Here is a 26960-nt window from a genome sequence, read left to right as displayed (position 1 = left end):
TATATTTCATGGAGATCAACTATCCCATTTTCCACCATTTCAATGATTTAAAAGGTTCAGAGATCATTCACTAACCCCCTGGAGAATATAGCAGGATTCACTCCAGTACTGGTATTACAAACCCAAAAGAATCATTACTTTTTGAAAGTGTTTCCACCTGGTGTCTCTAGACATTGCTATGCCAAATGTGACCCCAGTGAAGCCTACCACTGCTGTGAACTTTCTTTGAGAGTGTCAGCATTCATTTCACAGTATTCATGTTCATCATTATGTTTAAAAATAGTCATTGTTTTTGAGACCTATGTTTTAGTGTAGCAACCATACTGTCTATGGCAAGGATGTATGATGCCAGTTACATACGAGTAACATTGCAGTCCAAGCTTTTGAATTAACTTTGAAAAACCTAGATACCAAAATGGCAGCACCCATATAAACAAATACACTAAATAAATTTTCAAATTGGTAACAAAGTGATTTCACTGAAAAAGCAGGGAAAAATAAATAAATAAATGATGAAAAACAATGGTGTATTATTTGCATTTTCCTGACAATCTGGAACCCAGACAAATTATCTGAGTTCAGAATATGTCGCCATGAAGACCAGGCCATTAGTGGATGTCATTTAATGCAAAAATAAGATGGGAAATTTCCCATAAAGCAAAGGCAACCCAGAATCCAGAACAGACTAAACTAATTACAAGTGAGATTTGGAAAGTTACTGGCTGTTTCAGGAGACCGAAAGAAAGACATCTTTCTAGAGAAATTAAAACGACTTCAGCATGTAGGATTTTCCAAACAGCCAAACTGTAATCTCCTCCAAGGAATGTACTACACTGCATAACCAACAGATTGTCTTTCTCAAAATATTTAGTGCCTTCCATTGACATCAAATGCTTTCTAATCAACTTTTAGTGACTGCCTAGGGGGGGATTCCCAGTCTTGTAGTACATGCTGTTGACCTTGGTTGCATGAAACTTTAATGCTCTGCGTTTTTGCTCAGTGAATGTGAGCAGCAAGCCACACTCACTTGCTTATAATTAGGGACGATCAAACAGGGAATTCCCAGCAGCCTCTTGAATGCTCCTGAGACCTGCTGTCTTAGCTGTCGGAGGCATGTGCAAGTGTACAGCTGCGAATGAAATGCACTAGCAGACCCTGTCTTCTCAGTCATCTCAGCAGTGTGCCCTCATGGAATGGCTGACTGTCAGCATGCATAAAGCTCTGGGAATCAAAGTTTCAGCAGGCTAGCTGAAAGACCAAAATCACGGATCGATGTCTACAAATATAAATTGTGGCCAAAAGATGAAAGAGAAACAAAATGTGTATTTAAAGTAAGTGATTGTTCACTGAGTTACATCCAGAAATGCAGAGGGTCATTTAAAAATATGTGGGGCCTATCCTTGAGACCTCTGGGACTTTGAAAAAGGTCTAAACATTGGAATTTGTGGCAAGAGATTCCTTGATGAAGACAACTAAGCTTGTTGAGGGATGGTGTCTAAGAGAATGGAAGGGCATCATCAGCAATGAGCACCAATGACCATAAGAATGTACTCTCAAATCACAACCTCAGTGTTTCAATTGAAATCCAATGTACAGTAACAGAGTGGGAAATGAAAATTCCTCTCTTTGGCAGTCAGCAGCTGGTTGAGATCTTCCTAACTTAATGTCTGTCACCCTTCATAGGGCATATGCCACCAACAAGAATTCTCCAGGCATCACTGTCTTTGGCCAGTCTCTCCAATTGTTCCCATCCTTTTGGTATCTGCTTCAAGGTCCCACTGCCAGGTGTTTCTTGGCCGGCCACTTTTTCTCTTTCCCTGGGGATTTCATGTGAGGGCTTGCCTTGTAATACTTGAGAGGTTTATGGAATGTGTGGCTTCTCCACCTCCAACGTTGCTTTAGAATCTTCTCCTCTACTGGCTTTTGTTTTGTACACTGCCACATTTCTTACTTTCTTATGATATAACGCCAGTGAACCCAGAGGATTCTGAACCTTTTCGGTGGTGGTTTGGTGTACTGTGTACAGTAGGACTAACTTTACAAATGAATTAAAGAGCCTGATCTTGGTGGCAAAGGACAGGTCCCTGGATTCCAGTTCTTCAGTTGGAGGAAAACGTCCCAAGTCTTGCTGATCCTGGCATAAACACTGGCCTCCACCCTACTTTGCTTGTCAGTGATGCTGCCAAGGTATGTTAAGCTTTCAATCTCTTCTAGCTCTTTGCCTTTTAACATGTGGTGGGATGTACAAACAGTTGACCTTGGGGGCCTTGCACTTTCTTTTATGGATGTTAAGTCCCAAGAAAGAAGAATGGTCTGCAATGACACTGGTATCTTCCTGCATGTGTTGTTTAGTATGGGAGTGGACAGCCAGGTCATCAATGAAGTCAGATCAGTCCATGAAAATTTCTCTAGAGGACAATGTCATTAGGCTGCGCTGCCCGATCATGGGCACTCTAGATAGCCACCTCACCAAGGTAAGCCAACTGCCTAAAACTAAAGACTGGTGCATACTACAGTATAAGTTGTGATACAAGGTGTTATATTGCTGCCTGAACCGGCACACATGAAAATAAACACTATTTATTTTTCTTCAGCTGGGGCCACATCTTCCCCGTATCCCTCAGCCCTAACACAGTCCCACAAAGCACACAAGTCCAAATATAAAGCACATACAGTCTTCACCACCACTCCTCCCAGCAAGCTTTGTCCTACTCCTCCTCCTAATTCTCGCTGCCAATGGTGGCTGCTGGCTCCCTTTATAGCCCACCTGCATTCCCATCCATACGGGCTCAGGAAGCCATGCAGCTCCCCCTGGCGGTGGCCACGGAGTGCAACAGGGCTGAGCTCCAGAGTTCCATATCTGTGGCCCCAGCGCAACCCAGGGGGGCTACAACTGTTCTCCCGGACCAAGTGTCGAAGGGGTGTCCTGGCCAAGCATGGAATCCGGCTGTCCGCCACAAGGTGGATTTGGATTTGTGATCATAGTGATAGAAGATATTAAATTATTAAGTCAAATGTTACAGTCAGCAGGAAAACAAAAATATTAGAAGCTGGCAAAATGCATATAGGTCAGCAAAAATCAGATATTGTAAAGCAAGCAAATGGCCAACAATAAACCAGATACAACTACTCTCAACAGCAAGAAGACAGATAAAGCACATTATTCATGATAAAAGGATTGGTTAGAATTATTAAGAATTCAGCGATCAATCAATAATCCCCCACTTTAAATTTTAAATGAAAAATTGAAAAATCAGCCACACTTTTGAAAAAATGTTACTTTTGCTAGAGTGGTTTGTAAGATACACAATCCTATTATGTCTTATTTTCACCACAGACACTCTTCCCTGTCTGATGACACTCTGGGTCATCTCTAAATGTGTTGCCTTTCAGCTTGCTGCTCGGAGCGCAATGTTCTTGATAGGCACCTGCAATGAGTGTCCTTTGTAACACACACTGATTTAATGTTCATAGTGGCACCATGTACAAGGCCTCTTGGCAGGGTCGGCTTTCCCACTAAAAAAGTCAAGCTGCTACCTGTAAAGTGATACTGTCAGAGGGAACCTAAAGTGCAGATCTGGATGAGACCTGAGGAAATGGTAAAGCAAAAATCATTAATGTTTATTAATGAAGCCAATGATTTAAATATAAGCAGGCAGATGGAATGGGACGAGGAAAAAGGAATCCAATAAGACACAAGGTCAAATCATAATTCAAAAACAGGCACGAAACAATAATCACTTGAAACAAAATATCTGTTATGATTCTGGGGCTTAAAATGGCGTAAATTAATTTCTTTTACTTGTTTTTCACTTTTTTACTATTTAATTTTGTAGCGGTCCGGTGCCACTCTGATTCACACCTTGAACAGAACAGTAATTTGTCTATTTGTCTTGGTGAGGATTCCAGGAATTCACCCAGCCTTGGCCTGAGTTGCACCACTCACACACAGAGACACTAATTAACAGCAAGTCAAATAAATAACTATGCGATATATTGAATGTAACAAACAGGTAACCCACCCCTTACCCTACTGGGATAAGAAATACACACAACAATGAACACCTAACAATAAACACTCACAACCAAGTCCTTAACACTGTGCCAATGCAGCAGTAATGGAAGATGTGGTATGGAGTAAAAGATGGCAATCCCGGGAACAGCATTCCGTAAGTAAGTTTAAGCAGTCCTACCAGTAGTCCTGACGCGGTGAGGGGTGATGAAATTTGGGGAGCACTCCTTCCGATGAAGCACAATGACCAATCCAATATTACTCACACGACAGGCACTCATGAGACAGCCCATTCATCCCAAAAGGTTCACAACGCAAGGTATAAACGATATTCCACAGGACTTATAGCAGACCAGACAAACGGGTGAACACAAACACAGACAGCAGGCTCATTTTGCTGCTTAGATGACTCCCTTTTAAAATTCCTGCCGGCCGTTCTTGTCCCCAGCAGACCCTGCACCCATTGCAGATGTCCAATCAGGGAAATACCCTTAGGGGAGCTGGAAAATGGAGTTCATTAATCTGTAGTACTGCTAATGATGCCATTTTGATGAGCTCATTTCTTTTTTCAGTGTCTAACTTAGTTGTTGCTGGATCAGCCATTTTGGGTTATCTGGGCTAAAGCAATGCCTACAGTGTATTTAAAATGGCAGCATGCCACTGCTTGTCTAAGATTTTGTATTCAATACTGAAAGACCTTCATATCTGTTAACTATTCTAAAGACTTACAGGGAATTAGGACTTGCATTTAAAAACTAGGGGCTCTGCCCCCTGCTCGCTTTGCTCGCCCACCCACGGGTTTGGATAAACAATTCAAAAAGAGTGTTAGTTTCATGGGAATTGTTACATATGCATTATTTTCACTTTTACATTAAAACTTTTGTAAAAACAATACTTGTCCTTTATTTCCGGTCTTGGCCATGGTTACATCTCTTTCTCACCAGACGTATAACGCTGCTCGTGTTGTGAAGGGGGTGCGGCTGAACGCATGCTAAGGAGAAGCGGTCGGATCATCCTCTGGCTTTCTGCATCTGGCGAGCTGTGTGTTTTGCTTATCACTTGCCGTTGTTTTAAGAGCTGGGAGTACATGAAGCGTGTCTGCCAACAGCAATCCAACAACTGCTAGGTTAGATGTCCGTGAACTTGTTTTAAATGATCTCTCACTGCCTTGTCTCACGTGACGTTGTAAAAACAACACTTGTCCTTTATTTCCGTCCCCGGGCCTAGTAAAATCTCTTTCTCACAGGACGTATAACACTGTTCGCGTTCTCAAGGATGGTGCGGCTGAACGCATGCTAAGGAGAAGCCATCGGATCATCTGATGTCTTTCTGCTGCTGTTGTGCTGTGTGTTTTGCTTGTCTCTTGTCATTGTTTTAAAAGCTGGGAGCAAGTTAGGCATTTGTATCGCGCCAACATTTTTTTTTTGAGCCTTTCAAATTCCACTGCTTTTATAATCTCTAACCTGCTCTGCATGTGTATAGCGCCAACGTTTTTGAACATCTTTATGAAGTTCTACTTTGTCTTTTACTCTTTGTCTTTTAATTCTGAGCCTGATTGGACATGCTTTTTTTTCAAATCCACTTGTTCTGGGCTGTGTATCACTTTCCTTATTTTCTGAATTTACACCTAGATTATTCTTTTTTGCATTTTTTTTCTCTTCAACGCTTTTGAGTCCCTTTTCTCCACGCTGCTCTTTCTTCTTCGCTTAGTCGTCAACGTTTCATGTAAAATGTATTGTCCTTATATGCTTTATATGCGCTGAGAGCCCTGGATGTGTATGTGCTCAAAGCCTTGACACGACTGAGTGTTTTGCTGCCCATGGTCTTATTTGATATTGGTTGTAAGTAGGGAATGTCTTGCAAGAAATTTTGTTTAATAACCAGAAATTAATAATGATGGATGTTGGTTCTGTTATTTCAATTATGTCTAATTGGCCATGTTTGTTTTTAAGTGACAAGAGCGATGGAATACAATAAAGGGAAGGCATACTCCCTATACGATTTCCTTGAAATTGTCCACAATGATTTTACTGAGGAATATTGGTTGTAAGTAGGGCGTGTCTTGCAAGAATCTCATGTTCTACGTCCACCTGAGACGGTCCTGGGTCAATCTCGGCACAAAGTCTCATGTTTAAGGTTCCCGTGAGATGCTCCATGGCCAATTTCTTTCATCTTGCGGGTCTTTTAAGTGTCTTCTTTGATCTTCACGTGAAGATCATGTCTCGTCTCCCTAGTCTTTCTCTCCCAGGATTTTTTTTTATAATAGAGAGACATTACTACAAGTTTGATTTGCATTTTGGTTTTGGTTTCTTGGTTCTTTCTTTCTTTTTGGCTATTACCTACCTCTGACCACAAGTTATTTAGTGTCTCCTGACTTTGGACATTCAATCTTTACTCTGCTAACTCCATTCAGTAGAACAAAACCATTGCAAGATAAGTAATGCTTGACTCCTTTTGTTATTTACCATGACCCACCAATCATGTGACTTTAGCCTGATAATGTTGCATGGCAACAGACCCTGATAGGAGGAGTCAAGGGCAATTTGCAGATAAAAGGAGTGGCAAAAGGACAGAAGCCCAGCCACATCTTGATAGTCGGCAGGTTGTTACTGTTTATAGAAAGGTGTCATCAGGGGAAATCAGCTGGTTTTTACTTTTTGGCTTACTTTTTACTGTTTGTTTTCTTTGTTTTTTATAGTATTTTGCCCAACTGCTGATCTTTTCTGTCTGTTGTCTCCTGGGAACGAAGAAAGCAGAGACTTTGTAACATTTCAGTGGTGTGGCTAAACGATATAGTAGGAATCAGCAGGTTTGCCCTGACCACCACATATATGTGTTTTGCTTTTGTTTTTTATCATTAGTTTTATGTTTCCTTTGGTTAATATTTTTACCATCATTATGGTGTGTCACAGTTTTATGTATTTGTTCTCCTGTGGGGCTACCTTTCAGAGTTCTTTGCCAGTATGATTCAATGTGGCTATGACAAGTGACATTTTGGAAGCCATGAATTAAAAGTTCTAATTTTATTTGTAAAGGAAATACCTTATGAGAGACAAGCACACAAGAAGTCTGCTAAACAAATTTAGAAACAGAGTTTCAGTTTAGATTATAGTTTTGCTTTTGTTTTTTGTCTCTGAAAGAATTTGGTTGAAAGATTTAATGACTTCCTGAAAAGATTAACTAACAAATGTGACTATTTTGTGTTTTTGCCACTTTTACTTTCACCACTGGCTAATAATCAGGAAATACACCACTTGCCTATTTCAGCATAGTGAAGGGTTAATTAATATGTTTGAACCTGACACCCCAATACAACCAAATACAAATTTTTCAAAAATTTCCCATGAATGGCAATACTTGAAATGGAAACAAATAATTGCCAGTGCTTTCTGGTTTTGTTGGCTTCTTGTCCCTTTTCATGAGGAGTTAGAAATTTTGCATATATATCTTGAATCAAGTCAGGTCCTCCTTGGAGGGGTCAGAATGTGAGGTGTTGTTTTGCACTGGTACATAACCATATACTGCGGGTATTTAACAGCTGAAATAAAATTAATGCAGTTACCTACCAACCCACTTCAAGGTCTAATAAACACTAATACAGAGCTCTTCTGTGCCACTCAGATAAAATATTTTGAGTGCTTGTAAAAACCATTCATCCGTAGCTGACTTGGCATCTTCATCATTAGTATAACATGTCCAATGTAGGTAGCCCTTCTAAATATGTCATCTAATTCAGGTTTGGAGGAAAATGTTGGTTTGCCAATTCTTCAGATTCACACTCTTCTGAAGCAGAAGGGTGGTTGGCAGATTTCCTCACCACTTTTTCAGTAATTAACTGCCAAAAACACTAAACCAAATTGGCATAGTATTGACTGGTTATGTGAAAATTCCCAACCATATAAAAAACTCCATCTGTTGGCACAGGCCTAGACCTAGAACTCCTTTGGTGTTGGAGAATCAACATGTTTCCAATGGTGTTTAGACTCTGGCTCTTAATGATGTATGAAGCACACCTTCTCTGAGAAATTCAATGATTGCATAATATTTGAATTGTGCAAAGAAAAGCCATATGCTAGAGACCATATATACTAGAAAGTTGTAAGTCATGTATTTTAGTCAGCATGAGCTGATCTTTGTCCACTTACAAAAAACAGTACTGTAAAATACCCCCTTAAGGTCCCTGCTGAAAACATTTTAAACACCCTTTGTAAAGTGAGGTTTGGAAGCATGATAATATCGTTAGCTCTTCTCATGGGTTTATTCTGGAAAGCTAGGGTCCATAATTGTGTTTCCTGGAGGCTCTTCTCTATCCACTGACTATACATACATTTCACATGAAGTGATAACACTCAGTTTATCATTAGAGGACCCAAGAAGCATCTTCCTAAAACTACAATCACACTCATTATAAGTTCAAGCAGGGCCCGTAGGTGGGCTTCCATTTTTGTTTTCTGTTTGTCCTAACGTATAATTAGTAAGTAACAGGATGGGCAAGCAAAGTGAGGGTGAGGAGGTAGACCCTTGGAAATGCCTAATATGCACTGACCATTCATTATTACCCACAACACAATTTCAAGTTCAGATTTATTGCTATGTTTGTAGTACAATATAATGAAATTCTTACTTGCATGTCTCTTAAGAATATTGGCAGCAATATAATACCAGCAAAAAGACACAAAAGGATTACCAGCAGAAGGATTAACACATGTACATTGTGACAGATTAGGGCTGTCTTGCTCCCCTGTACCCTCAGACCACACGTTAGATACCAGGTATAAGTCCAATAATTATTATTTATTATAATAATAAAGTGCACAAAGCACCACCACTCCACTATTCTCAATAAACACAATAATCCCAATCAATCCTCCACTCCCAGACGATTAGCCACCCTGCCTCCCAACTCAGCTCACTGCTGAGATTTCCCAGAGTCCTTTTAAAGCCTTTGACCCGGAAGTGCTTCTGATCTTCCCAGTCTATGTGATTCCTAGCACTTCCAGGTCAGATCAAAACTCCTCTCTTCTTCAGCCCGGAAGTATATCATTTCTTCCGTTTCCGTAATTGTGAATTACTTTCGGGCTATAAGGAAAGTATAAGTTCCCGAGCCTCCCTGCAGCATCCTCCCGTGATCCCCATGGTATCCAGCAAGGCTGTGACGAAAGACTCCAATTTCCATGATGCCCTGCTGGAATTCGGGGCCCTTCCATTTTGCAGGGATGGCTCCATCTGGCGGTTTGGGGGTGTTGGCCGGGATACACGGCTGGCAATCCCTCACAACATACACATATTTATCTTTGTCTGACCTCACTGTGGCTAGTCCACCACGCCATCTAGCTGTAATCTTTCAATGTTCCCAAGACCTTCTTCCAAACTAGTGGTTTCTTTCCTCTTCACTACATCAAGTGAACACTTACTTCCAGTTTCCCACTTTACTGCAGCCATTAGGAGTGGAAGATCTTAACAGCCTGGCCTGGTTGTACTTCCAGTGTCCCTGGATTACTCCAAAGAAACACTGTCAGGTCTGTAAAACTGCCCATGTCAAGGGCTGGAGTTCCCCTGATAGTCTGGGGTATTACTCCAGCCTTAAATATTAGTTTTTCTTTAAACAGACAAGCCTGACTAATATCAGTAGCACCCTCCTGCTTTACTGCCAGCCACTCATATGGGGAATGAAATATTAACATACTTCATCCAGCCTTCTGTTATATGATTCCTGCCGTGAAGTACACGTTCACCCATATGGGGCAGAGTGAAATCCATTGCAGCTCACACTGTGTCCCTTTACAGTTTTAATTGTTCTTATTTACTGTCTAATTTGAATACTCTTAGTGGGGAACAAGAAAGGTATTTCCTGAAAACCAAAGATAGCATACTCATTTGTTTCAGCGCAGAATACATTGCAGCAGGATGTAACTACCTACATGAACTTCTTTTAGTGATTTACAGAGAGTTCAAAATAAAATTGATTCAATGGGGACACAGTGTTTAATTTTTTTCAAGGCAAAAAGGTAAGTGAAATAAATTAACAATGGTGAGTTACACTACAGCGTTGGCTTCATTTCAGCTTTTGTGTGTGTAACTAATTACTTTTTGGTTAAATAGTTCTGAGGCAGCCGAGGCAGTTTGATGGAGGTTCATGGAGAGCTACAAGCTGTTCAAGCCTGGTCCAAGATGCCAAGCTGTAAGAGAGTGAATAGATGTTAGTGAAGCCATTTCAGTGTGGGTTGACTTCCTTGGCATAAACCCCCATCATTATTTGTACATTGAATACTATATATGGTTATTCCCAAGTCAGACTCGGGGTGACAGTAATGGTAATCTGCTTTTACAGTTTAAAGCCCAAATAACTCTCTGGACAATATACTGCTTTCATGTAATGGATACAATAACATCATGCTGCAAAAAAAAATCATGAATATTCCCATGCATAGCTCATTGATATTCATGGGTGGGAAGGAGATTTCAGCCAAAACACTATGACTTGTTAACAAGGAGTTGTAAAGCCAGATGTAGAACAAACTGAAGCTTAACCATTAGCAGAAACAGGCGATAGGAATTGACAATGTGAATTGATCATCAGATGTTGATATGAATAGTGAAACTGATGCACTGTATGACCAAAGTATCGTGATATGCCTGGTGACTTCAGTTGCATAAAAGTGCAAAAGGGTGCCAGTAGGTGCAAAGCAAAAGAAAAAATGATTGAGATTAAATTAAAAGACAAAAAAGATATTAGCACACTAAGTACTGTGCAACAATTGTCAATGTTTGGGTCAGGGGAAATGTGGAAGTCACCAAGTCTTGTGCTGTGATAGCCTGCAGTTCAGGTACTGTTATTTAATAATCTCATGCGAAAGCAACAGAAAATATATTATGAGAAAAGTGCTCAAAGAAACACACTTCTATCGTTCTGATTGTAATGTCTGGATGTGTGTTGATGAGTTCTTCAAAACATTTGACATGAAGGACATGTACTAAATCTGCATCAGCATAACAGTAGACACTAGATATATCTTTCCTACTGTAATTATTAATATTTTAATGTTTACATGATTCTGTTATGCATAAAATCATCTTTTGTTAAAAAAGAATTCTACATTTTTTATTCCTTTTTCATGGTACACATAATGCTAAGGAGGGTTAACACTAGAATTACCAGAGCCAACGAGAAAACTCGTAAATCTGGCCCACCTTAAATTCGTTCGCACCTCTCCGCCAGCGTCTTTTGTCCTGTAAATGTGCCGATTAAGACAAGCAGCAAGCAGCCTGCTATATTCCATCCCCCACCGTTGCAGAACGTTCACTAAGTTCTCCCAGCTCACGCCTTGTTTGATTATCTGGGAGTGAACTGCTGGAGTTTTAGAGTGGTTTAATAAATTGTTATTTGGAACACATGCATTTCATGATCTGACGCTGTTCATTTTCAAATACTATTAAAGTATAAACCTGTGAAAAAACTTGTAATCCCGGCACACCTTAAATTCATTTTCACGTCTCCATCAGCGTCTTTTATTTTGCAAATGTGTTGATCAGCACAAACATCAAGCAGCCTGCTATCCCATCCCCCAGCTGACGGGGCAGAGGTTTGTCGCAAACTTCTCCCAGCTCAAATATGAGTTGCCTGGAGTTGTATAGGGTAAATAATATATTGTTATTTGAAATACATGCATTTCAACGATCTGTGTAAGTGTAGGATGAAATGAAATGCTGAATACATACCTAAAACAGAAACTTTTTCCAAGTTATGCAAAACAAAAGATGTTAATGGAGAGGTGTGAAGGAATTTAAGGTTTCCAGGGATTATGGGTTTGTTCGTATACTTCAGAGATTCTAGTGTTAATGGGCTTTCTTCCTTCTGAGTTATGGTGTGTAGAGCAGACTGTGTGACATCCTAGGTAATTCAAAGGGCTGGTTGAGGCAACTGTTGGGATCAGGGGAAAGATTCCACAGGCGTATAAAAAGGAGACGATGGACGTCAGAAGCTGTGTTTCCATTGTGCACAAAATAGAACTGATACTCCTGAAAAGTCAAAAAAACACAAATGTGAAAAATGCGAATAAAGTTTGTTTAATCACCAGAAATTAATAATGATGGGTGTTGGCTGTGTTATTTCAATTATGTCTAAAATGGCCATGTTTGTTTTTAATTGGAAGTGACAAAAGCGATGGAATATAATAAAGAGAAGGCAAACTCCCTATACTTGGCAGAGGCCACATTTTAGGGATTTCCTTGAAACTGTCCACAATGATTTTACTGAGGAGCTATGGGCTAACATTTTAGGATGATAAATTAAACATTCATGGAATTATGCAGCGCTATAGGCCCTCTTGGGTTAACATTTTAGGATGATAAATTCAACATTCATGGAATTATGCAGCACTATAGGCTCTCTTGTGTCCTCTGCCATAGTGTACATGTTGCTCTTTATAAAGTGACTACCTGTGCAGAGTACAGTGTTGTTGCTGGGACTTTTTGTGTGAGCAAATTCACTGTTCACAAGTGTGGGGTGCATCAGGCCATATTTTCCAAACTAATGGGGAAATACACTTTACTTGATGCGAGAGAGGCATAGCAGATTTGCAGCTCAATTATGAGACACTCAAAATACCTTGGGTGTATGGTACAATCGACAGCTCACATATTACTAGAATTAGTAAAATATTATGTTAACAGGAATGTCTGGATATCTGTTGTTCTGCAAGCAGTTATTGATGACAGAGTAATGATCAGGGCCATTTGTGTTGGGTTACCTGCTAGTGCTCATGATACTGCTGTATTCTCAACATCACATTTGCACAGGTATTTGAAAATTTACGTCATGTTGTACAATCTAAATGTGGAAAAAAAATTATATTTTGATTTTAATGAAGAACTGCATATTTTTGTTGGCTTGTCTGTGACTCTCTCTCACTCACCCTGGTTTTCCTCTGTATGACTACATGATGACAGCTGTGAGGTATGTGGTGTGTATGGGGCATAGCAGTCTGAAACACGGATTTGAATGCCAGTATACTATGTGTCTTATACACAATATATTTGGAAATATGTTCATTACAATATATTAAGCAAAATATGTTTCATTATATTTCAGATATAATCTTAGAGAAAAGCCAAGCAAAATGACACCTTAAAAATATATATTTGATGTACATATACAACGTATTTTCATTATACTAAAAGATATGTCCACATGTTTTTGTATATATATTGCAATCATCTCACAGGTGCACTTGGGAGAATTTTTGATGACTTACCTAATTGTAATTCCACCCCGAGTTGAGGTTTAGCGCTGTTGCCTAATGTTTCTCCTCCATTCTCCCTTTCAGATCAGATGAACCTGATGTCAGCAACAGTTACATCATTACCAGGTCACAGTTCCTTGGACACTCCCATTCTAATCTGGTTTCCTCTTAAGGGGTTCCACCACCATCTTGTGTCAGTCTAAGTAATGACTCGTGCATTGAAAGACGGGGCACTTGTTTTTGCAGTTTTCCTTTTGTTTTGCCAAAATATACAGAGATCGCCTTTAAGGTGCCCCAACATTTTTATCGCTCTCCTGTGTTTTATCTTTCACAATATATTTCATTTTTGTAGATATGAATCTACTGGTAGGGGTACCAATGTTCTGGTACCATTAGCCAGAAAAAAGTGGCTGTGCAGGATGGCTCAAGTCTTTATTAATCCTGTTTGCCTTTCTAAGGCAGTGAGTCTTTCATCTGCCCTCAAAAAAAGGCATTTGGGTGCCTGGTAACATTCTGTACAACTGTTACCTCCCTCTGCCATAATACAATCGTGGGCCAAACAGGTGCTATACCTTGATTTTAGGTAAGTGGTGAGGACAGACTCTACTGTGCACCAGAAGAAGTTATTGAGAACAAATGGAAAAATCCAGGATTTTCCCAGATGTCTGAAGAGTTAAAGGCACCAGGAGAGCTGCCTAAACAAGAAATAAAATGTATTGTGTCCACTTCAGTTCAGTTCGTTAGTAATCCAAGAAATTTAAAGCTGCCCCTCCTTCTGATAAAGATGTCAGTGTGGTCTGCCTTCTGCTTTCTGAAGTCAATGACCAGCTCCTTGTTTTTTCTGACCCGAAGGGTGAGACTGATATCATGGCACCACTTATTAAGCAGGCAAACAGGTTCTTTGTAAGCTGTCTCATCATTGTTGGTGATCAGGCTTGTGATGGTGGTACCATCAGTAAATTTATAGTTGGATTTGCGCTTGGTCACGCAGTCATATGTGAACGACGAGTGCATAAGGGGGCACAGCACAGTGTGGTGTGCCTGTGTTGAGGGTCCACATGGAGGGTGTGATGCTGCTGTCCAGAATCCATTCAGATAATGCATCTTTTATATTCTTCATAAACACACACGCACCACAGAAAGCCTACTGGCTTGAGACTTCATTTAGGTGCTTCCATTGCATTAGTAGTCAGGGTCAGTTGTGATGACTATGTAATGATTCTGAGTGATCTGTCGCATCTGGGCTGCAGAATGTATTACCTTGTCACCTATAGTGTCATCCAAAAGGATTCTGCCCCTAGTGGTAGCGCTTATGTAGTCAGTCCACTGTTCTATCTATCTATCTATCTATCTATCTAATGAGCATGACAATAAAACTGTTCATGTGCCATGGTTTAGATAATCAACAGATATGAACCTAGTCAAACATCTATGAGACACACTGAAAGAACATCTCTAATAGTGTTCTCTACATCAGCAAAAAACACTTGAGCTGATAGACTTTCACAGGAATGATTGGAGCCACGTTGTTCTCACAAAATTGCAGATTGTGGTAAATTCTACAAAGGGAGAAAATTATAGTGCTATTTTAAGTAACAGTGCCATATAAACATACATATCATTTAGATCCTTACTGTTACTAGTTTCTTTAGATTGGCATTTATATATTATATTTCCTACTAAGCAGTTTCTAAGCAATATTCATTTCTGTACTGTGATAACAAGCAAAAGTATTCAGAGGAGAATCTAAAACATTGTAACTTTTATGAAGTATATAAACTTAATATATTCAGAGAGTGTATGTCAAACTGTTTTCAAACTAACCATAGCCATTTATAAAATTCCATATTAAGTCGACTTGGACATTTATAGTTAGGATTTTAAATAAAGCAATCATGTCATTCAAAGCCGATGCTCATGAACACAGTCATTTTATCTGGCCAAGCCTGTAACACAGTAACTCACCAGTAAAATACCCCAGTAAGGGTATATTACTTATTTAATTATAACATTAGAAAAAAAGAACAAGCCATTTAGCTCAACAAACTCATATCCACATAATTCCTCCAAAAAAACATCAAGTTGAGTTTAAAATGTCCCTAAAGTTCTACTGTCTACCACAATACTTGGTAACTTACTCCATGTGCCTATGGTTTTCAGTGTAATATGTCTCCATTTGTATGTCTCGGCACACACAAGCTTTTCTGACTATATATTCAGTATATAGTAACCAGATAGACAAATAGCTGGTCAAAAGATCACATAAAAAATGGGACTTTTAAGGCTTATATCCAACAGGGGCACTCAAAGGAGTAGTCTGAAACATAGCAGGCACCTGAAGGCCAGAGAAACAAGAGTAGGCATCTTCAAAAACCAACACAAGCTTTAACACTTGAGATCAAAAATAACAATGATCAAAAGATCACAGCCATTTCTAAATGTTCAGTGTCCCTAACCAAAGTGAAATCGCTACCTGCAGGTATTTTTCTGGTTTTCAATTTTTATGTGAAACACTTGAACACTTGTTAATGTGTGCCACCATCTTCAATAGTTTCTGTGTGCTAAACTCATGATTGTGTGAACATCAGAACATGTGCTTGGCCACATATACCATTACCAACAACCATACTTCTGCATCCATGAATTAACACATCACCAAGTGGTGGCACCCAAATCAAATAATTGAAAAACTGTGTCACATAGTAGGTGTAAAAAATCATAATACGATAGATAGATAGATAGATAGATAGATAGATAGATAGATAGATAGATAGATAGATAGATAGATAGATAGATAGATAGATAGAACTTTAATGCAATAAAATGTGAAAATAAGCATTGCCAAATACAGATTCATGACAATATATGGTGACCAAATGCCCCATTGAGTGGAGCCACATTAACATTCCCAGCTTTTAGACTACACTGCAGATTCAAAGATAGGTATTTCATAGCACAACCAATAAAGTGGTCCTGTGCAGTAAAAGGATAATAAACACATAATAGGCTTGCATGCTGATAATAAAATCATAATCAGGTATCTGAATTTGGGAAGTAAATAGCATGACTACTTGTGCCATGCCAGTCTAGGAATGTGAGGGAGCTGCAGTGGACTGCTGCCCTGTTCAACACTGGTTTGCACTTCCAGTCATCCGAGGGAATAACAGGCTTCAAAGAAAGAGAATTTTAGGGTGCCAGTCCAGATGTCCCCTTTTACTTCGTTGTCCAAACAAAAACAAACTCATGATGGTGTATAAGGAAAACAAAACTATCACCACGAAAATAAAATGGCTACCATCAATAAGGATTTTCTCATCTGCCTTCAGAAAGTCACAGAGCCCATTAATCCTGGTAGTTCTAGGTAGAAGTGCTGCATCCTTCTTGGCGGTCATGTTTTTATTGCTCAGGGACCGAAAGTGGCAGAGTCAGTTGCCCTCACTGGGCAGTTTCTTTGTACTGTGGAGGAAGAAGTAGACAAGACAGTTAGTGGCAGTGTCCTCTCTCTGCCTGGGGTGGTATCACATACCTGGGAAGAACTTGGAGAGTGATCCTCTGCCTTGCAAGTGTGACACGTCGCATGTCCCACCATGAGCCTGGCTTGAGAAAGTTATGTTATGCTATATTAAGTTATCTGCTATTAAGGGAGGGTTCTCCACAGAGTTTTATAGATAGCAGGGACAACTCAAACACTTTATAGTCCTCATTTAACACACACAATTATGAGGAATACAAATGAAATTTGTTGTATTACATCAGTCACTATGTAAATTCAAGCCCATTCCTCCTCTTCATGTCTTCCTCACCTGAAGCGTCCAGCATCGTGTAATTATCTCTAAAATAGGAAAGAGTCTAATGCACAACACCTCTTTTGGAAATAAAGCCCTTTACGTATTATGCACCGGCGTTCAACAAAACAGCTGATAAAGGCGGCTCAGAACATGTCAGAAGGGAGTTTTCTCTTTCTTCTGTGTGTTGCTGCTGACTGAAGCCCTTCACAGAATAATAAAGAGCAATAAGCAGACGTGCTACAGGGTCTCTTTGTATGTCACTGCCCAGTGAGGCAACTCTTAAGCTTTGGATTCTCAAGAGAAAGCAGAATGACGCAAAACCGCACCACAACCCTTGAATACTAACATGGATAGAGAGACACCAGAGGATTACAAAAAGTAAGACTTTTATTTATAGAAGAAAAAGTGACATGGAGGGGGAATGAGAGAGGAAATAACAGACAGAACACCTAGAATATATGCCTTTTCTAAACAGTTGCTGAGTGCCTTTATACTTGGAAAGAGGGCAGCTATCCTGCCTACTCTTCACCTGCTTCAACACCTGCACTTTTTGGCTTAGTCCATCTGATTAATTCTTCACCTGGGGATGCTGGAGATCAAATTATTTGTATCTCGCAAACCCCTGTGGGCTAGCAGGGATAACAAACACCACAAGCTGGTGGTGGTGCAGAAGTGACCCCTGAGGTACCCATGAACTGGTCCCTGAAACAGCTCTCAGCCAGATGACTATTTTGCTTGGAGTTAGGTGGACAACTGGAGGTGGTGGGGGGGTATTTGGAATGAAATATTGGGAGGTAGGGCTGAATGCATACAAAGAATGTCACATGGGCATGTGTCTTATTTGTGTAGCAGGCCTAGAGAGGAACTAGGTTTACTACTTGTCCCGCTCCTTCTGTAATTAATATCCCCTGTGCCTCTTAGATTGTGTTAATAAACTACTTTGTTCCTGTAAGTTGGGGTCACTCTAGGTTCAGAGACATCTCACGTGCTCCCCTATTGGCCACACTCTTCATCAGACTCATAGAATTATTCAGGATATAACAACGCCTGGTGATTGCTGATTGTTCTGCACCACAATTTCCTAAGTAGCCCATTTAATGGTTCAGGCCCATCCCTCACTATGCTGAGCTGTGAACTGACTATTTTTGCATAGGAGGATGTTGTAGCAGAGAATGGGATGAGAACCCCTTGGTTATTGTCTATCAAGGGAAAACAGTAAGTACAATCACCACCTGGAGAATACATGGGGACTAAAAACCTCTGTGGAAACTTTGCTTTTATCTGTGAAGGAAGGAGTACCTAGTCAGACAATGGTATTCACTTTACATTCGAGTTTTGAAAATCCTTAGAACTGACGGCTGCAAATGGAGTCTTCAGTTATTTCTCACTTGGGGACATCAAGTTGGCTTTGTGACTGAGAGAGTGTATGTGGGCAAACGTGAAATTTATTAGTCTGGCATCCCATTTAGGGCTGGCTTCTACCTTGTGTACAGTGCAGAGAGTCAGGCTCCCAATAATTCTGTAATGGATTCCCAAATTCAGAACATGAATATAAGAATGAATGGATGGATAGCCCAGCACAGTTAAATCAATGAAGCCTAACCTTTTGGTTCAATTAATGATAGATGTGTTGACAGCTTAAAGAATCTTGCACCTCTGCAACTCCCTTTGGATTTTTAATAAAATGGGAATCTTAATGGCTGCTGGAGTGGCCTTCTGAAAAAGCAGTCAGTTAAAGATCAGTATTCCATGCATCCACCTATGGCCATTGACAGTTTTAATAACTGGAGATGAAAAACCATCTTGTTGGAACCTCCCGCTCTTGGAGTCACATTTCCTGCCCCATAATAAAGAGAATTTTTGTTTAGTCTACCAAGCCAGTTGTTCATTTAGGTGCAGACAAAGTGCAGCCATGGGTTCAAACTGCAAAGAAGAACCAGCTTTTGCTGTAGAAACTCATTCCATAAGGGTAGGAAGCCCTGTCCAGTGCACTCAGATTGTAGATCCCCAGTGGACACTAGGACAATAGGAGCTGGCACAAATTCTTCATAAATTTAAGACCCTGATGGTTAGAAACCTGCTGCACAATCAGCACAAGGCATTCAAGTAAAGGCACATGAACAATTATCAATCCTCAAATTCTCAGCACCAACTTACTGTCAACTTATGGACATTTTACATCCATAATGTCCAATTGCAAATGATTCACAGTGCAACCTTTTAAAAACCGATCAGCCTCATCGCTCCAATCGATTTATCATGCAGCCAGAGGTAATTTTCAGAGCACAAGATACAATCTGATGTCAAAGCAAACCTGAAATATAATGCATGCGGTAAGGTCAGAGGTTAGGCCGGGTGTGTAGCAGGTCACACAGACAGCAGCGGGAGGCTGAATTGTAAGCAGCTGCATCTTTTTTTTTCCTCCTTTTGTCTTTCCTCCTTAATATGAGCACAGATTTACTTTACTGCCTAGCACATGAGGATGTGGGCTAAAGGGCAATTAGGCGACCTCAAGAAAAAGCCGCATAATTGCCCTCTCTGTTATCAGTATTGACCTGTAGGCCCCCAGGCTACATCTCGCTTCCCTTTATAAAGCCCAGTGGGAGGCAATGAAAATGTGAAGATGTGGGAGGCGAACATGCCTGAGGGGGCTCAGTGCCACCCTATGCCACGTGTAGGGCTGCACACAAGAAGAGTTACCACACATCTAACATACACCCCAGAAAAGTGAGAATCAGGCACATGCCTCCTCTTCCCCCCAAGCTCTTCTTTTATTTCACCTTTGTCAGGCTTTATATCCTGTTTTTTTTTCTTTCAAGGACAGAAAGCCCATGTGGATGAATGTGTTTTACGAGAGATGATTTGGTTTCCTGGACTACGGGAGCTCAGAGCTCACCCTCGTGACAAATGACTGTAATAAAATCTCCTGGCTGCAGTGTGGCTAGAAGGAGGCTTATGTGACTTACAGCCCACCCCATCTTCATTTCCACCTTCCCTGTATGGTGAGCACCCTGCCCCACCTGCCATTGTGTATAGACCATGTAGCAACTGACTAGACCAAACAGGGTGGTGCCATAAGACCCACACACACATTTATTGAAGCATGATGTAGCATGAGAGCAACCCATTTCAGTTTTATCTGTGTACCCAAGCCCCTTCTCAGGTAGGTTCATGCACCTTACCACAATGCAGCGTGGAACACCCACATTGACTTTGTGCCTCTTAACCACTTCAGATGCTGCCAACACTTGTCACTACAGACTTATATTTAGGTTCCCCCAAGAGGCCACATCAGCGAAAAAAACTGGCTGATGTGCTCATTCCACTTAGAGGGAAATCTTTAGATATAGTCAGCGGACTCCCAAAATTCCCTACCTTGTTATCCCTAATGTAGTTTGATGGGTAGACAATTAGGACCAGCTACTAGAGGTCTCAGGTTAACAGCCCCCCAAAGAAATGCACAACCAGTGGATGCAAACACAGGACAGTTATGAGGTCACTTCTTCTTTAAACAGCCTCTCTCCCCTAGTAACCCTGCTCACCACTCACTGTTAAAAAGGGTTAAGAACAGACCAGCGCCTCATGTCCCTGAAGGTGGTCCTGAGTGAAAGGACACACAAGACAGAGCCAGCCTCAAACTGATTCTACATCTTAGCCACTGCCCAAAAAGTAAAGGAACTAAAGGGCTGGACTGGGTGTCCTGACATAACAGAAAACTAACAGAGGTGGTAGAGGTTGGAGTCACACATGAGAGAAAATATTTTTATTGGTTGGAGATATTAATCATTTATCCATCCATTTCCAATATCCTCTCATTTTACTATATGGCCACAGAAGGCAGGAGTCTATGTATGGTGTAGACTTTGAATGGGGTTGGGTTGTCACTGAAGCCCACGACATTCAAGCTATGGACAGCAGGTGTAACCACTGTGCTGCCCCATCAGTCACTCAACACATTTTTGTTTCATGTAAGGGTGAGGACACAGAATCTGTGAGGCAGCGACACTAACCACTGTGTCTTTGTGTCACTGTGGTAATGCGCGGGTCGCGTCTTACCAAATTTAAGTATGTAGCAGCATTTATATTCGCTATATGAAAGTGCACTTACCATTGGTGTGTTCAAGGCGTTGTCGCGGGAACGCGGGGCCGTCTAGCAGGTGAGCGCTGTGAGGCGCGGGGTGTTGGACACATGTGGGGCCGGTATAATGGCCAGTACGGGCTCCGCCGCATGTGTTCATTTTTACGCTCCGGTGTCCTCGCAGCCTGCCTAGTGCAGGCGGTTTAAAGTGCGGCGCGCCTAAAAGAGAAAGCCGGCATTTGATTGATTGAGTCAGAGATGGGGATCCCATAATGTAAGAGAAATGATTTTACTTACTGGTGAGTCAACCACGGTCGTGCTTGAGCTCAGCATAGCCGTTGGCTGTACCGGAGGGCTTATACGCGCGCGCGACCCGCAGGAGTTTGGTTTTAAATACATAGTTGCTCGGGGCGTGTCGCGGCGTGTGGCGTGAATGCGCTACCGTCTACCGGGATAGGTGCATGAGGTAGACATGTTGGCAGATTGGCTGGACAATCTTGCCGGTTATATTTAAAGAGTTACCGGCCAACAGGGGTCGTCAGTGGACCTAAGAGCGAGGTAGGAATAAGCACTGCTGAGCTATTTGTAGGAGCAGTTGTAATTTTGGCGGCTTTTGCATATATTCTTTTGTATATATTCTTTTTGTATATAGAGTTATATATCTCCTAGTGATTATTTTTGGTGGAGGTATATATACTTATTTGGTGCTGGGATAGTTTTTGATTTTGGGTTTGGTGCAATTGTTTTATTTTTGTATATACACACACTTGTTTTTGTGCATATTTCTTTCCTGCTGGAGGAACGTCTTGAACCAGGGATAAAAGAAGACAACCTTCATTATTGGAGCGTGTGTGTGTAGTTTTGTAGGAGTGCACTGTTTTTGTAAATACACCATATTTTTCCTTTTTGTTTGTTTTTATTTATTTTTGAAGAGTCAGGGTTGAAGGACTGTGTCTTAAAGCCCACCTGACACTACTATATTTTTTGTGTACAGCACTCTTGTAAATAAATTTGCACCATTCACCCTTCAATTTTTGTCTGTGTCTCATCTCTCCATTTGATCCCGTTCGGTTCATGAACTATCAGATGTCCAGAGTGTAGGCTGGGGCCACTTCTCACTACACGGGATATCACAGTTTGGTGGCAGCGGTGGGATAGATCAAGTTGGAGAGAGAGAGAACATTTTTTTTTTGAGCACAGACGAAGACTGTGGATACAGTATGGCTCCAAAAAAACAGGTTGGAGTGGAAACTCCTGATCGGGGACATGGAGTTGACTCCAGTACAGCTCAGGCTACAGAGGATACCACCAGCACCGGTGACATCAGAGTTGTGGAAACACTCTTGCGTCAGTTCATAGCTGTCCAGGAGGACAAGGATCGGCGGTTGGAACATCGTTTCAAGAGCCTCCAACACCAATTCACCCAGCTCCAGGGACAAGTGGATCTAGTACAGCAGTCACGGTCGCAAGTCTCAGAAGAACCTGCAGAGAGGAGCAGAGGTTCACCAGTGAGAATCATGGATTATCCTCGCCTGATGCCGTTTGCCGAGCCTGAGGACATTGAGCACTATTTAACAACCTTTGAAAGGATGGCGACAGTATGTGGCTGGCCAAAGTCGGAATGGGCAGTCCGTTTGGTACCCTTGCTGACAGGGAGAGCCAGAGCAGCATTTTTGGCCATGCCAGCGGAGGAGTCTTTGAGGTACGACAGCCTTAAAGGGGCCATCCTAGAAAAATTTGAAATTAGCACAGAAACTTATAGAATTAGATTTCGCTCTGTAGAGTGGGAACATGGACAGTCTCCGAAGGAGCTGCTGGCACTCCTAAAAGAACTTTGTACAAAATGGTTACAACCTGATAAACACACTGTGGATCAAATAATTGACTTTGTTTTATTAGAACAACTTTTACAGGTGTTCGATGGCAGACTGGGACCTGGGTGGAGGAACATCGACCTAAAACCTCCAAGGAAGCTGCAGACCTTGCAGAGGTGTTTTTGGCCGCTCATCGTCCGAGGAATCTGCGAAGAGAAGACAAAGTCAGCATGAAACCTAGACCGATGGAACAGCCCAAAGGTATGTCTCGGGTTGATACGGGTCGTGGTCCAGTTAGTGCAGTCCACCTACCTGAGAGAAGAGTTTATAGGGAAGGAGTGATTTGCTACGGTTGTAACCAAAAAGGCCACATTCATAGGAATTGCCCCAAGAAGAGAGAGACAAAGCTTTGTTTTGAACCCTGTCCCCTGCCCACAAAGAAGACTCCTTTAGTAAACCGGGAGAAGATGGTGAGGGTTGCTATAGCTGGACGGCAGTACAAAGCACTGATAGATACGGGAAGCACCCAGTCTTTGGTGAGACGAGAGTGTCTGGAGGGCCAAGTGGTTGAGTCGGGCAGAGCGTAGTTCTGAGGTGTGTTCACGGTGAAGAGGTCACCTATCCTCTGGTAAGGATAAACCTGGAGATAAAAGGTGTAGGTTACGAGTTGCCAATGGGAATCGTTGATAACATGCCATACCCAGTACTTTTAGGGTTGGACGTGCCGGGTATAGAAGACTTGCTGCAGAGTGCTCTGCAGGCAGAGGCACTTGTGGTTACACGGGCTCAAGCAGCCAAGCAGAAGGAGAGATCCCATGACAATTGGGATGAGCTGCCCTTTTCAATAACTGAGAGCCCGCGCACGTACCATAAAGCCCGGAGTCAGAGGAGGCAAGAGAAGCTCTGGGGCGTTCCCAGAAGGCTGGTAACTTTGTACCTCCTACTATTCTTCCAGGTGATGCCTTTGACATCCCGAGTGATGTGGCCGCCGCTCAGCGTGATGACCCGAGCTTGCGTGTTTGTTTTGACAAGGCTGCGAGGGGACTCCAGGCTAAAACCGGAGAAAAGTTTGTCATAGAGCATGACATACTTTACCACCAAGATGAGAGTGGACAGAGACTTGTGTTGCCGAAGAATCTGAGAGAGCAAGTGCTTTTTCTTAGTCATAGCAGCCCTTGGTCTGGACATATGGGGCAAGTAAAGACATCAGAACGGCTTGCTAGACATTTTTATTGGCCGGGTTGGACAAAAGATGTGGCAAAATACATTAAAGAATGTGCCGAGTGCCAAAAAGTAGGACCTGTGAAAAGGGGAGATAAGGTGCCCTTAATACCACTGCCAGTTGTTGAAGAGCCATTCTCCAGGATTGCAGTCGATCTGGTCGGGCCTTTAGAGCGGAGCCGCACTGGTTATAAATACATTTTAGTAGTGTGTGATTATGCGACACGGTTCCCTGAAGCCTTTCCCCTCAAGAAGACCAATGCCAGTAGTATAGCTAGGACGCTTATACAGCTATTCTCCAGGGTAGGGATTCCCAGAGAGCTTCTGACTGATCAGGGTCCAATCTGACTTCCAAACTGATGAAACAAGTAAATAGTTTGTTAGGAATCAGGGGATTAAGGACCACACCCTATCATCCGCAGACTGACGGGCTTGTAGAAAGATACAATGCTACATTGAAGCAGATGTTGCGCAAGTTTGTGAATGAGACTGGGTCTGATTGGGACCAATGGTTACCTTACCTGCTTTTCGCATATCGAGAGGTTCCGCAGTCATCAACTGGATTCTCCCCATTTGAACTGCTATATGGTCGATACGTTCACGGTCCTCTCAGTGTTCTAAGAGAGACTCTAGAAGGAGATAAAGACAGAGCAGAATCGAAGAATGTGCTAACTTTTGTGCTCAACTTACAGGAAAAATTTGCTTACCTATCCCAGATGGTGAAAGAAAATATGGAGAAGGCACAAACCAAACAGAAGTCGTGGTATGACAAAGCCGCAAGAGAACGTAACCTCGCTGTTGGACAAAAGGTACTTTTACTGCTGCCTACTACTGAGAGCAGCTTACTAGCTAAGTGGCAGGGGCCTTATACGGTGACAGCACAGAAAGGTCCAGTCACTTATGAGATTGAGATGCCTGACCATCCACGGAAGCCAAAACAGACATTTCATATCAATATGTTAAAGGCTTGGCATGAGAATACTAACCCTTCATTCCAGTTTCTCATTCGAAGTGTCTTGGAGGAGGATGAGGCAGAGGAACAGTATTTGCCATCCAGACCAGATGCTGTACTGTTGCCCTCATTGGAACACCTGAGTGACAGACAAAGACAGGAAATCCAACAGATCATTCCAGAGGGTTTGTTTGGAGCTCTGCCTGGTAAGACTGAGCTCATTCAACATAATATAAGACTTACCTCCCCAGGTCCAGTGAGAACTGCGTATTTCCGCATCCCGCACGTTTGCAGGAGGTCTTCAAGGAGGAATTGGAGCAAATGAAACAACTTGGAATAGTTGAACCATCGGTGAGTGAATGGTGTAGTCCTGTTGTACTCGTCCCAAAGAAAAATGGACAAATGCGATTTTGTGTAGACTATTCAAAAGTTAATGCAATATCTGCTTTTGATGCCTACCCCATGCCAAGGGTAGATGAATTAGTGGAGCAGTTGGGTCCTGCTAAATTTTTAACAACTATTGATTTATGTAAAGGTTATTGGCAGATACCACTGACAGAAGAGTCAAAGCCACTTACCGCATTTGGCCCTGGAGGCCTATACCAGTTCACCGTAATGCCATTTGGTTTACATGGGGCAGCTGCCAATTTCCAACGCTGATGGACAAAGTGCTGCAAGGAGCAGAAGGCTACGCTAGAGCATATATTGATGATGTGGTAGTGTTTAGTCAATCATGGGAAGACCACTTAAAGCACCTTGCTGAAGTTTTCGACCGTCTAAAAGATGCTGGTTTGGTGATAAACCCAGAAAAAACAGTTTTGTGTAAGGACGAGGTGCAATACCTGGGTTACACCATAGGGGGCGGTATTATTCGTCCTCAGGTTGACAAAGTGGCTGCCATCCAGAATCGTCTGCAGCCAGCAACAAAAAGACAGGTCCGTTCCTTTCTGGGACTAGTGGGTGGTACCGTCGGTTCATTCCGAACTTTTCAAGCATTGCAGCACCCCTATCTGACCTCCTGAAAAACCAAGCCCCTAGAAACATCAAATGGACAGAGACATGTGAACATGCTTTTAATACATTGAAAAAAGTTTTCTGTGAAAATGTATTACTGCACTGTCCTGACTTTTCCAAACCTTTTATTTTACAGGTCGACGCCTCAGGGGAAGGTTTGGGCGCCGCTTTAATGCAGGGGGAAGGAGAAGAAAGGAGACCTATTTTGTTTATCAGTCGGAAGCTATTTGATAGAGAAAAGAAATATGCAGTGTTGGAAAAGGAGGGACTGGCTATTAAATGGGCAATAGATAGTTTAAAATATTACCTTTTGTCAACAGAGTTTGTAGTTGAGAGTGACCATAGGGCTTTGCAATGGATGCAGCGAATGAGACATTCAAACGCACGTGTGGCCCGTTGGTATTTGTCGCTCCAGCCTTATAAATTTCAGGTACGCTATGTGTCGGGAAAGAAAAATCTCGTGGCGGATTATTTGTCCCGACTTTGCGACCTGTAATCTTAAGGGGGAGGGTGTGTGGTAATGCGCGGGTCGCGTCTTACCAAATTTAAGTATGTAGCAGCATTTATATTCGCTATATGAAAGTGCACTTACCATTGGTGTGTTCAAGGCGTTGTCGCGGGAACGCGGGGCCGTCTAGCGGGTGAGCGCTGTGAGGCGCGGGGTGTTGGACACATGTGGGGCCGGTATAATGGCCAGTACGGGCTCCGCCGCATGTGTTCATTTTTACGCTCCGGTGTCCTCGCAGCCTGCCTAGTGCAGGCGGTTTAAAGTGCGGCGCGCCTAAAAGAGAAAGCCGGCATTTGATTGATTGAGTCAGAGATGGGGATCCCATAATGTA

Source organism: Polypterus senegalus, chromosome 2, assembly GCF_016835505.1.
Source record: "Polypterus senegalus isolate Bchr_013 chromosome 2, ASM1683550v1, whole genome shotgun sequence".
In the NCBI taxonomy this organism is placed as follows: domain Eukaryota; kingdom Metazoa; phylum Chordata; class Cladistia; order Polypteriformes; family Polypteridae; genus Polypterus; species Polypterus senegalus.
This window is presented reverse-complemented; position numbering follows the sequence as displayed.